Raw genomic sequence first — 14,332 nt, forward strand, 5'->3', positions numbered from 1 at the left:
CTGATATAATAATGAGTAACATAGGCTACAAAAATTAATCACAAAAATTAAATTTATTTTAAAAAAATAAAGTTAAATTCCACGCGGACGAGGTCGCGAGAACAGCTGGTTATACATATAAATCCGTTCTATGTTCTTCTTCGGTTCAATTACAAATTTTAGTTAATTATTTCTATTTCATCCAAAAAACAGTGGTTCCATACTAACCAGCACTATATGGATCATGCCCATAAAGAATTGATAATTATGATATTTACAACTATAACAAAAATTTACTATCAAATTAAATCAAAATATAGTATAGACCTTTTTTGTTTATTTGCAGTGCAGCTAGTGCAGATTCTTCAAATATTTTTAAAATACTTCCTAATAATGGATTAAGACTTTTTCTTTATAATTAAAATTTTGCAATACATACAACAGGCAGAGATAATAAATACATAATTATTTTTCAGTTAAAAAATTCATTTAAAATTTATACATTCTTAACTTCATGATATATTTCAATAAAATCCGTTCAGTATTTTTTTAATTAACTTCCTTTTAATAAGCTTCTAAATTTGTGATTATATTTTGTTTTTACGTCAAATTTCTTTCGAATTTTATTTCAAATATTCCATAATGATCAATACAAAGAATAAAATTAGCGGAAAATCCTCTTAACGTAATTTTATCGAAAACAAATTGTTGAAGCTTCTTAAATATGACACGTATATCATTTATTTGCGCACATATAAAATGTACAATAACGATAAATAGAAAAATACATTATGTGAATAAAAAATAAAATTATATTAACGCAAAAAACAAAAAACAATCTGCAATCCAATCCGTCATACTCGTGAACGTGTGCTTGTAGGAACCAGTCTGATCTAACCACTCTAATCACTACGATTTAATCATATTGTATATTTAATGTTTTGACTCCACTAAATTAGTATTAGTTTGTATTCATACATTTCAACATAAAAATGCCAAGTGACAAAAATTACTTAAAACAGCAACACGCAAGTTTCTTGCTCGTTCTTTTCAGACAACATTTCAGACAAAAAAATAAGTATAGTATTATTATAGAAGTAAAAAATAAAGTTTATTTGAATAAAAAATTTTCTATTCTATTCTACAAATTATATTTTATTACGTGACAGTTGAACAAAGGTAGTCGTAAAATGAAAGCATTTTGTCAACCTTGCCGTGATGACTTTGTTTAATAAGACTGCACGTTCAGAACTACTCTACTATAATATTAAAAATAAAATTAAATAATGCATCGAAGTTTGCGGCGAATCACGAACCGCGAATCGCCATCGGCTTCCAATATATAACGTACTGAGGTCATAAATTATTATTTAGCCGCATTGGTTGTTGTAAAGCTCACTTGCAAATATGATTATTTTATAATAATATGTGGACGGGGCTGAGGAGGGGTGAGGGCGGAGCGCGAGCCGGCTTGCGCCCGGGGCGTCTCGGCGTGCCCCACGCCGCCGCAGGCGCCTCAGGGCTTTCCTTCTCCGACGATATTAAGGCACACCTAGCTTTTGATACCTCGGGCGAGTCACTGGAGGCGCTCATCTACAGATCTACAGAACAATCATTTCGAAAATTATTTCGTAACCGCCCGCAGCCGCCGACGCTGAGTCAACGCTTCAAATTCACCCGCGGCTGTGGGTGCGACGGTGAGATGGTAAAGCGCTGTTTACAGTCAAAATGAATTGTCATTAACCCAAAATAAATGGACGCCATATAATATTGTAGAGCTCCAAAAAATCTCCTTGATATAAAAAAGAGACTAGTCTTTTTTTGTAGTATAGAACACTAGCTGTGCCCCGCGGTTTCAACCGCGTTAAATTTCAATATAAAATATAGCCTGTATTATTCTGATGCATAAGCTATATTACTGTAAAGCTTCAACAAAATCCGTTCAGTAGTTTTTGCGTGAAAGACTAACAAACGTACTTACAAACTTTCGCATTTATAATACGTATTACGAATGTCCACTAACCCAAAAGAATTGGGCATAATATAATATAATAGTAATGTAATATAATAATATAATAGTACAGTACTCGAAAAAATCTCCTGAATATAAAAAATCGTAACTAATCGTATTTTTTTTGTCTTATATAATACTGGATGCGGATATCCAGAGTAATCTCAATTACCTGAGTAAGACGATGGTCCTACACTAGCCTAATCTACCGTGTACCAATAACGTAGTCGGCTATTTTTTTATAGCGAGCTTTAGGCTTTTTTACCTGTAGCATTGCACCTGCGTAGATCTGTTGTGCTCGCCCTTTTTCAAAGTTCGCTACCTAGATCCATCAAGGACAAGAATTAAAGGATATTCTTAGGAGTGATGGTTTTTATCAGGATATACTTTCCAAAGGAGATATTTCCTTTGTGCATGAGTGAGCTACAACAACCGTAGTCGCCTATGAAAATCATTGTGTTTCTGCTGAATAGTTTAAAATGGGCTGGCTGACTGATCATCTTTGTCTGATGACGAGCGTATACCGATAACGCAGAACGCAACATTCTATCATCATTAAAAATATGTGAAGATGCAAATCATCTTATATTCAGCCTACTTAGTATTAATACTCACATATCAAAACGACAAAATACATTTTACTGATTGATTGATTTCAATAGTTTCAATGAATTGGTTTCAATGAAACTTAGAAACGTTAACTAAGTTGAACCTCAAATTGAAGTCCAAAAATTGATTGATTCTTTCCACGATTTAGTAATACTATTTTCTATATGTATAACCTAACGAGTTCTCTTGATGGAAAGTATGAACACGGACACTGCTTAATGTACAGTAATTACTTGCATTGTCATTCCTGAGGGGAAATACAAAATGCAGATAATATATGCAAATGAATGAAATTTAAATCTGTTTGCAATTTACAATTAAACGCTCTTCACTAAATGCATATGAAGGCATATTACTGTATAAAATCATAGGATTGTTTTTTGTTAATTAATTGTTTGTCTGTTTTATTTCCGAAAACTCTGTAGATTGATTTTGACGGGACGTTCATTCGTAGATATCCAATATCATAAAGTGTAACTTAGGCTACACTTAATTTTAGAAATTTTATTTATTTTAACTAAAGTTTAATTGTACACAGACGAAGTTGCGATTAGCCTTAAATTAGTATCATAGTTAAAGCACTCCGATAAGTATATCATATTGGTTTTGGACTTATTATTTATATGTAAATATAAGGTAATTAATAGATAATATTATATATCCTCAAGTAAATCCATAATCCTGGTTTTCAAATAAGTTCAAGCGATTGGTTATGATTTTCTTGAATATTTAATTTAATATTATATAAATGGTATAATGTTATGTTTTATTTGCCTAATGGTTATTATATTGTCTATTCAAATATGGGAATCCCTTTTTATATATATATAACATATAGCATCATACATGTCTCGTTTCGTTCTTCTTTTGAAACTCCGTTCGGAATGAGGGTTATATTGAAAGATCGTAACTATTCAAAAGTACTTAAAATAGTAGTAAGTATATTTCTACTTTACTCTACCTCCATCGTTCAACAAGGAGTATGGTTATCCGTCACTATGTGCACATCATAGATAAACTTCACAAAGTTAATTAAACTCTAGGCCAATGTAACAGAATGCAATTTAGTCTACATAGATTATATGTGTATAGTAAAACCTTTTAGCCAGTGTATATTCTGCAAAGTTATTATGGGAACATGATATCCTCTAAGTCCATAAAGTCAGGATTCAATATTCTGAATTTTCGTAATTAGATTATGGAATAAACTACCCGCCAAGGTTTTCTCTTCGACTACAGTGTAGTGTTAAAGGTATTTTAATATTTCTTAAGGATTTTTTTGACATATAAAATAATATTAATTGTTGACATATTTTAATATATAAACATTTAATTACTTATTAGAAATATTTTAAAAATTAATTCAATTTATAAAAGCAGGCTGAATACATTGAACGAATATTCATATTGTAAGACCTACTTGTAACTTGTAACTTGACCTACAAATAAGTAAATAAATAAATAAGGCTACGTATACCATCAGATGATCCATATGTTTGTCTGTCGCCATTGTAGTATATATATAAAAAAAATGTTTGTAGGTACTCGATATGAACTATTTTATGATAGAGGAAAACAGTTACTTTTCCATTTATTAAAATAAAAAAAATGTGTTTTAAAGTTGCTATATCTGTACATACTCCATTACTTTTAAATGCTCCCAAGAACCTTACTAATACTAAATATTAAAAGTAGTAACTAAGTGACATATGTATAAAAAGTTCCTTTCGAAAGCATAAAAGATATCTCTGACATAGGTACTAAATTATAAGTGCTGAAAGTACGCGGGAAAGGATGATGTTTCTAACTAGCACAATTTTTTAATAATTTTCAACGGCCTATACTAACAAAATATATTAACACTGACCAATTATTACAATTAAGGCATAAAGCCTTATTTGTATTAAACCAGGAAAATCCCAATGACATTGATATTTAGTGACCATTTGTTGTAAATATATATTATAACCTAATTGATCATTTTTATAATCATTTCACATCCTCTTTTGATCGGAGTAGAATGTTTGATGTGAATTTGGGAGGATATAGGATATTCTTAAAAAAAATAAAGCCGCTGGTATTACTTACATAAAGCAGAATTACGAAGTATAAAAAAAAAAAGAAAAAAATAAATATATACCTATATTCCAATTTACAAGATATGTATTAGTAATAGTCAGTCCGGAGAAACAGAACGTCAGACTTCAAAAGCACCATCTCCTTTATTTAATTAAGGGTAGTTCAAGCGTGCCCTCCGTACCGTACCCATCGTATCGTGTAGTTCTCTATGCTTTATTGCAATATGTGCAATATGAAGCGACCGCTTTACTAGTGATGCCAGAATGAGAGTATCACCCCTACTTTAGGTAAACTTAATAGCGAAGGGGAAAATTTAGGCGAAGCAAATGATGGGAATATTTGTTATGGGATAAAAGTATAGGGGTTTTTAGCTTGTTAATAAATTAACAAGGATATGAAATTAGTCAGAAAAAAAATAAGATGTAGATTTTTTTAATTTTACGATAAAATAAAACCTTTTGTTATTACGGCGTTAGTTAAAAACTGTTACAGTAATATTCAGTAATAGTATTATATATTTCTTTACCTATATTAAAAATAGAAGTAATATTTTAATCTATTGTTTTATATAGGTACAATTCTGTCACTGCACTCTGCTAGTGAACGTCTAAAAGCATATCCCTTCTCCTATCATTATTATTACTAACATATAGGGAGAAACAAAACCACTATATGGCTACACCGTGTTTAATATGACAAGACATTCGATAGAAACTGCAGTCGACGTAACCTATCATCCACAAGTTTCCTTCAAGTTTGACTACAGCGGCGGAACGAAAACAATAGCACAGCGGGACGGCGGAGCGGCGTCCAGGTCCTAAGTCTGGCATCGACGATCCAGACAGACGCCATCTTGGGATTTGATACAACCTTATTAAAATTGTTTCTTCTGAACGAATAGGTATCTATAGTAATATATTTGTTTCTTATGTATAAAACAAATAATACAAGGTGGAATTTAACCTTTTAAATGGTACATTATTAGTTGTATAGTAGATAATATTCAAAAAGTACATCGCAGCTAGGATTCTGTTAGTAATTATATTAAGTGATGTTTGTACAATTTTAAGATGCATAACATCTTAGTCCTATTCGTCTCACGATTTTCACATGAGAATTGTCCGTTGAGCTATTCATGTACATTCGTACGACGATCTTTACCACTTATCAAGAAGTCTTCAAATTGTTTAAACTAGTTTCACTCTAAAACTCAGCTAAACTTTAAAATATTTTCACCCATAGTAAATTATGCATACCAAATTAATGCTTATAAAGTGCCTGCTTATAAAGGAAGCTATACTTTATTTACAAAAATCTTGAAATATTTGCTAAGATTGAATTCGAAAATTGTAATATTTACTATGATATGTTTGCAAATGGTAAAGTGGTAGTCACTGGCTAAGATCCGGCTCGAAGGACTAATATTCAGTATTGTACTGAAACTACAAAAAGAGACAGATACTACTCGTAAATAAAACTGTATATGTGAATATCTAATTAAAGGAGATAATGAATGATATTTGTGTAATTATATATAAAATTACTGTGAGATTGTTTTTCAAATATCACATTAATCTAGTACGCGTTTGAGCGACTTCCGTTTAGGTGCATCGTCTTGGCAGGCATTATGCATGCAAGTTCAACTTTGCTCGAAGATATGAACAATCTTCCAGACCGTGTTTGCTAAATAAACCACACGACTCAAGAGCGTCTATGCCTGATAGTAAAGTTATGGAACGCCAGCATAACAAATTTCAAAGTTATTTACCAAAGTTATGAGTTTAAATTTTGTGACAATGCGGGTATCATATGGCGACAGGTGATGTCCGTAGTACTGTTCACGTATAATTATTATAGGCAAGTGGTGCGTTTAGAAGCAGCTGACATATTTTACCATCAGTTGACATCATTTACTGTTAGTTGACATCATTTACTGTCAGTTGACATCATTTACTGTCAGTTGACATCATTTACTGTCAGTTGACAGTATTTACCACATTTGTCAGCATTTACCACCATTTGACAACATTTACCACCGTTTAACAGCATTTACCATCGTTCAACAGCATTTACCACCATTTGACAGCATTTAGCGTCAGTTGACAGTATTTCTCATCATTTGATATAATTGCTTGCTTATATTATTGCATGATTTACATTAATTGACAGTATTTGCCATCAGATGACAAAATTTACCATCAGTTGACAGAATTTACCAACAGTTGACAGCATTTATCATCAGTTGACATAATTTACCGCTTTTGATAAGATTTACCATCCGTTAACAACATTTAGCATTAATTGACAGTAGTTTATGTTTATGTATGTAAAGTGTATTGTATTTTTTATATATAGAACATTCTTATACGTACATATTTGTTTGTAGCATTGTTATGTTTTGAATATTAATAAAGATTTTATCTATTAATTTTTATCAGTTGATATTGTAATTACTTGAAAATTACAATTAATTACTAAAAAAAGTGTTCCGAAAACAGAACAATTCTTTCTTCCCGGTTAATTACTGAGCTTTTAATATAATAAAAAAAGAGCTTTTTAACTTGCAGTATGTATAATTTATTTATTTTGTAAATTATTTTATTTCAATCGGACCAATAAGCGATAAAAGTTAATATTAACGGGCTACAGCCATAAGTTGACTGTGTTTTTATAGTATTGTTGTTACAACAGGTACTCATATATTTATTTGTTTTCTGATTTAGGATATTTTTGTTATACAGCATGTTATAAAATCACTTTTAAACTGTATTAATAAAATATGAACGTAAATCCGTTTGGTTATCCAACGAGCTCAGTGGAATAGCTGTTTAGCTTTATTTCCGATGGTTGCGGAGTTGATGTCGTACATTAAAATGATTTGTATTCATGAGTATGTTTGTTTTCTATTTAAATAATGTATGTATTCATGAAAAAAATGTAAGTTTTTATATAATTTGTCTATAACACAAGTTTAGCTTAGCTTGGAACTAGATGGCGCTGTGTGAATTATCCAAGGATATAAAATCAAAATGTGTGAAGACGTGAGCAATATTGTTCTATAAAGTATTATGATTTCTCGTAAAGTGACTAGCGGTTTCCCACGTTTCCATCCGTGCGATCATCTACGATTCCGTGGGAAAGTCTGTCTTTTATGTCTACATAATTATATTTAACAGAGAATCTATTATACCCGCCCCATTCCATCTTAGTACGCCTAATTTATTATTTTTCTGCTAAAAGTGTTACAAGCTGATAACAATAATTTTGAAGTAGATTTTGTGAAGACATATACATTTTAAAATATTCTCCTTAATATAAATATAAATCCCCTTAGCATAACATTTTATTCATTTGTAATGATTTGATGAATTATGCGTCTTATAATGCATTTTGCAATTTATATAATGCACTTAACAAAGCATTAGTTTTATTTGAATACGTAATGTTCGTGGGCCTCTTGATGTAAAAAGGCGCCGCCGATTTCCAATTAGCCCCTTTGATCGTAAGTTTGTTACCCATTCTGTTTACGTAAAAAAACTCGTCAAACAATATTTTACTCTAACTGCGTTTCAGTTTTTATTCACAAATTCGAATTGTTACTTTTTCGAAAGTATAATAAATGTGTGGAATCCAAAATATCTCCGATTTATATACAAATGCAATGTAGAAATCTCTTTTAATCTACATTTTAACCAAACTTTATTATAAAGTTCTAATTAGGCGCTCCAGCTATTTATTTAATAAACAGTATTTCAGGTTCCCGTTTAGTTAGAATTTAAAAAAAAAAACCTATCTGTAGATTCGATTACTGTTATTGGAATTATTAATTCGTTTTATGGAAACTTCTCTAAAAAATAGCCTGCAGTACGGAGCAGTTTATTTTGTAATGTCCAAACAGTTTTTTTTAGAAAGTGCATACAATAAATGGACCTCGGGCGCTCCATTTCCGTACTTTAAACGGCGACGGCTATATCTGGTTCACATCCACTAGATATCGGATTTTTAAATATTTTAAAAATCCGATATCTAGTGGATGTGAATTCCCAGCGGATGCATAATCCAAATACCTGAATGAAAAATACAGTTTAGTTTTTAGATCTTTAAAATTCACGTAAATATTATAACTCGTTAGATATTGGATTTTAAAATTCCCCGAAATATTAAATATACATTCCCAGCGGATGTATAATCCAAATAACTGAATAAAAAATACAGTTTACTTTTTAGATCTTTAAAATTCACGTAAATATGATATCTCGTTAGATATTGGATTTTAAAATTCCCCGAAATTTTAAATATACATTCCCAGCGGATGTATAATCCCAATAACTGAATGAAAAATACAGTTTAGTTTTTAGATCTTTAAAATTCACGTAAATATGATATCTCGTTAGATATTGGATTTTAAAATTCCCCGAAATTTTAAATATACATTCCCAGCGGATGTATAATCCCAATAACTGAATGAAAATTATAGTTTAGTTTTTAGATCTTTAAAATTCACGTAAATATGATATCTCGTTAGATATTGGATTTTAAAATTCCCCGAAATTTTAAATATACATTCCCAGCGGATGTAAAATCCCAATAACTGAATGAAAATTACAGTTTAGTTTTTAGATCTTTAAAATTCACGTAAATATGATATCTCGTTAGATATTGGATTTTAAAATTCCCCGAAATATTAAATATACATTCCCAGCGGATGTATACAAAATTCATTGTTTGCATCCGCTACATATTTAGATTTTCATTTCTTATTTTTCCTAATTTTTAAATATACATACCTACCCAGCGGGTGCATACATAATGCAAATAACTAAAGAAAAATACAGTATTTTTGGTAGATTGTTAAATGATATCTCGTTCGCATCCGCTACGATATTGGGTTTTTTTTAATTTCCCGAATATTTAAATACACTTTACTAGCGGATGCATACTTAATCCAAATAACTGAATGAAAAATCATTTTTTTTTGTAGATATTTAAAATTCAAATTATGATATCTCGTTCGCATCCTCTATGATTTTGGGTTTTTTTATTTTCCGATTTTTTAAATATACATTCCCAGCGGATTCTTATATAATGCATTTAACTGAAGGAAAAATACAGTTCTTTTTCAGATCTTAACGATCTAACTCATGTTAATATGAATTTTGAACTTTGCTTTAAAAATTGATTAAAATAAATATGATGCAGTTTTTTATAGACAAATACAAACAGTTTTATCGAAGCATATCTAATAAACGAACGCCCATCGTTTTCATTTAGATATTTTTTAATATAAATTATTCCATGAGAACTTAACTGTTCTCATAGAAATATCTGTACAATACTAGTAAAATTACTAGTATTGTATAGATATTTAACATTTTACTGTTAAAAGGAAATTCCTTTTAACAGTAAAATGTTCAATAATCCTTTCTTAGCGGATCCTTACTTTGTATACGCATATAATTGAAGAGTTAAAACAGTTTGTCTATTAATAATTATACCGTGTCCAGTCTAATTATTAATCAATTCTTTGACTCAAAAAAAAATTACCAAATATGTCTACTAATAATATATAGTTTTATTAAAAACCCAACTACGCCCAGCATTTTCTTGTACGTAAAATACAATTGTAAATCATTCGATGAGAACTCACTATCAGAATAAAAAATAAAATAAAATAAATCTATATAAATAAAATCATAAATTTGATATTACAAATCCGTTGTATAATATATATTTTCAATTCCAAACGATTAATATGGAATGTCACCTTTTTCACGTTTATTTCTATTATTTCTATTCGAATTTTTCTATAAATAGTTTCGTATGACATGATCAAATTTTATATATTTCTTTTAACGAAACTTTTATAATAAAAATAAGAAAGATTTAAACAATTTTATTATCGAAAATAAATAAACGAAGGTGGAGCGGTCCCATTTACATAAATTATCCATCCCATGGGAACGCACTATCAGAATAAATATATATTCAGATTTTAATGACGCCCGTGCGATTTACGTACAAATCCGTTATGAATTATAGTTTTTTTATTCTAAACCGATAATATGGAACTTTTCATAACTAGTTTAATTTATTTGAACATTACGATGTATTAAATTATGTCAAAAATAAAATCAATCTAAAATGCAGATTTTATTGACATATTATTATAAATTAACGCCCAGCTTTTTACATAGTATTTATTAGTATATTCTATGTAAATAATTCCATGGGAACGTAATATTAAAATAAATATATATTCATAATCCCCAAATCTATTAGTGCACAGACAAATAATTTTCGAAATATTTTTTTACGTTCATAATTAATTATAGAAAATAAATGTTCTGATTCCATAAGAATTTACAAAAATCCTTTGTTAGAGTAAATATATGTTTTGCAAATAATTAAATGAATAGTCGAGTTTATTGACATTCATATCGACTGGAAACTAATTCTTATATTTTTTTGTATTAAAGTCGCCAAAACTAACATTTCTAGTAAACTGCATATTTTTTTAACATTTAAAGCTTATTATTTTCGAAAACATAATAACCGAACGCCCAGCGGTTAATATACGTAAAGTACGCAAATTATCCCTCGGGAACGCACTGTTAAAATAAATGTACGAGTATATCCAGTATCGCAAATAAGTGCGATCATCACAGTATACCATCATCATCTGCTTCTTACTTATCCCATTTATTTAGGCGGTCCTATTGTAGGGATAATCGTATAACGAAGTATAAAAATTATTACCCGTTTCGATGAAAATTTGTTCTTATAAGAAAATCCATTCTTAGTACAAATCTCAAGTGTTAATATAGTTTACTTGTAGATATACCATATATGATTGCAACACATATATTTAAGAAAAGTTCAAACAGTTAAAAATTTTAAAATATAACGGACGAACGCGCAGCTTCTTCAAATATTTTTCTTTGTAAATTATCCCACGGGAACGCACCATCAGAATAAATGTAGTATTCCTGTTAATTTTATTATACTAAACATTAAATCTGAAAAATTGATTATTAAAAAACTTATGTTATAAATTGAAGAGCAGAACAGCTTTTTCTTGATTCCTCTTTCTGCCTCTGCATCACCAGTCAGGATAAGCTATAATAAAATAAATAAAACCTCTTACCAACTATCCTCGGCTGCAATAGAACACGTACGCGGGTCTCTGGGTACGGAAGCTTGCACACGTCCGATCGAGACGGGGCGAGAACGAATACTCGACGCTTTGAACCAGCCGCCGAACCCTTAAACACTCGGTACGCTTGGAACTAGTGATGGGCGGTTTATCGAAAATATCGCTAAAAGTAACGATAGTTATTTAGTTAAACAACTTATTATTACACTCAATCGGATCATGATACGAATTGTTATATGGTAAATAAGATATTTCTTTCGACAATTAAAGTCATGTTAAGACCTTATATTAAAATGTATCGATAACAAAAATTTAAATCACCACAATTTTTCTATGTGTATTTTATATTGATATCACACATTAAGGTACCATAGAACTAAGATGGTGAAAAAAAAAATATCTAAAATGGCTACATTTTTAAACATTTTTTATCCTTGTAAAAAATGAAAGAATCTTCATTTAGCTGGTTCTCCGCCCGCCCCAGGGAGATAAGGGGTTCTCGATACCAAGATATCCCTCAACTAACTCCATGTGATAAAATATTTAATACCAAAATTAAATGAACTACTATTTTTAACTACTATCGTGTTTTCTCACTCTTTTTTACTTTGTTACTTAATATCTACCATAGTTTATATTCATACACATAAGTAAACTTCTTCAAAAGAGCGTCAGGTAATTTTTTTGTTCATTCTACGTAATCAAATCTGTGTTCCAAATTGGCTGGTAGAATCTGAAAATGACTATTCGAACTTGTTGAATAATAAGTTTATTTGATTATTTCTATTTATATTTACAGCTTGATAGACGGCAGTAGAATTCTTGCCTTTGACATTTTTATGAGTAATACAATAAAACGACAAGAAAATGGTCGCGGGTTCAATCCCTGCACAGTGCAAATATTTATATTCGTAAGTGTTCCTGTCTGGTAACAGCGAACACGTACTATAACAACGATCCAGTTTAATCCATTCTGATTGAAAAATGAACGCATTTTAACCGGGTATAAAGTAAAAATTCTTTCTGGTCTTGTGTCTTTGTCTTTATCTTGTATTGAATTGAAATTGAAACGTGACCAAGTTTAATTAAGGTTTAACTATGCTTCAATCATGTGTACTCATGTATATTAAGTTTGGAAATGGAAATAGATACAGTTTCAATTTATCTGACTGACGCCAAATCCCTTTTGAGCTACGCCGACAGAACTGAGTGCTATTAACGTCTCTCGTAACACAAAATTTATGCTTAATTCACATTCAAAACTTGCATACCGGTTGCATAGACTCCTGACTACTCCATTAGAAGGAATACGATCAATGTAATTATGATAGGTTGGTCCGGGCCTCCCTTGTATTCATCCCCTTTCGTATTATATAACTGTTTCACTAATCCTTTTGGCATACCAAAACCAACGTAGCATTCCTTTCCCATAATTACATTGAAGTGGAGGTATCTGATGAGTGAGAGGTATTGAGGGTTTTGTGAGGGAAAATATTAAAGCGAAATGCGACTAATATGACAGTAATATAGTGTAATAAAATGTTACAAAAGAAATATTAAAAAAATATATGATTGAAAAATAATACCCTATCAAACACTTCGCTACATTTACACCGACACTATTTTAGTCACATTTGCTAACGAATTTCTATATTTGGTAGGTGCTGGTAGAAATGCAGAAATAGAAATAATCGTTATTCATATGAACAGTTGGAATAGTCATAATTTTAGATTCTGCCACTCATTCTGAAAGCAGACTCATCACGAGAAACAACAAAGTTATTCTACAATAACTATAAAAAAAATTAAAAGCAAATTAATTAATTTTTTTTTTAAATATAATTAAATTTAATTAAAAATAATATTTTTTTGTTTGTTAAGTTGAGTGTTTGTTAATATTCGTTTTAATTATTGTTTTATTAAGTCACTAGCTTTCCCGGGCGGAAAGCTAGTGACTAGTGGCTTCGCCCGTGTGGACATGTGTAGAATAGAAATTATCGCCAGATAATTATAATAACACACTCGTATCAGGACAATTCACACAGCGTCATCTAGTCCCGACCTAAGTATAGCTTGTGTTATATGTACTAGATAACTAATACAAATGAATATAACTTTTATATATATACATATAAAACACCCAGACCGATGCAAATGATCATACTCATGATACTAATGTTTGTATCGTGCGAGGAATCGAATTACGGGGATACAGAATTTTAATTGAAATAAGTAAGATCTTAATTTCTTTTCAGTTCTTCTTAGATCGAAACTACAGTACGATACTAATGGTAGATTAGATTTGTCATAAGTTTCTATAACTTCTGTGATAGATATACAGATAAGATATCTATCTTGATTTGATTTGATATCCCGATTTATCCTGCCTTCAAGCTGTTATTGTCGACCTCTCCGATCTTGGAATCCGCTGAGAAATTAGTATATGAAACAGAAGGACAAAATCCTCCTGTCCAAAATTTACGAATTATGAGAGAGATATT

At 30.3% G+C, this 14,332-nt stretch overlaps 1 protein-coding gene across 1 annotated transcript in view; it reads right to left on the reverse strand.

The window, feature by feature from the left end:
• Nucleotides 1–11,905, reverse strand: part of LOC131849230 (BTB/POZ domain-containing protein Tiwaz-like) — a 34,833-nt gene extending 22,928 nt beyond the window's left edge. The window contains exon 1 of the mRNA XM_059199257.1: nt 11,823–11,905. The gene's annotated coding sequence lies outside the window, so the exon portion shown is untranslated. The remainder of the gene's footprint in view (nt 1–11,822) is intronic.
• Between the last annotated feature and the right edge of the window lie 2,427 nt (nt 11,906–14,332).

This window comes from Achroia grisella, unplaced genomic scaffold (assembly GCF_030625045.1).
Source record: "Achroia grisella isolate CSIRO2021 unplaced genomic scaffold, CSIRO_AGI_Agris_v1 utg640, whole genome shotgun sequence".
Taxonomy (NCBI): Eukaryota; Metazoa; Arthropoda; class Insecta; order Lepidoptera; family Pyralidae; genus Achroia; species Achroia grisella.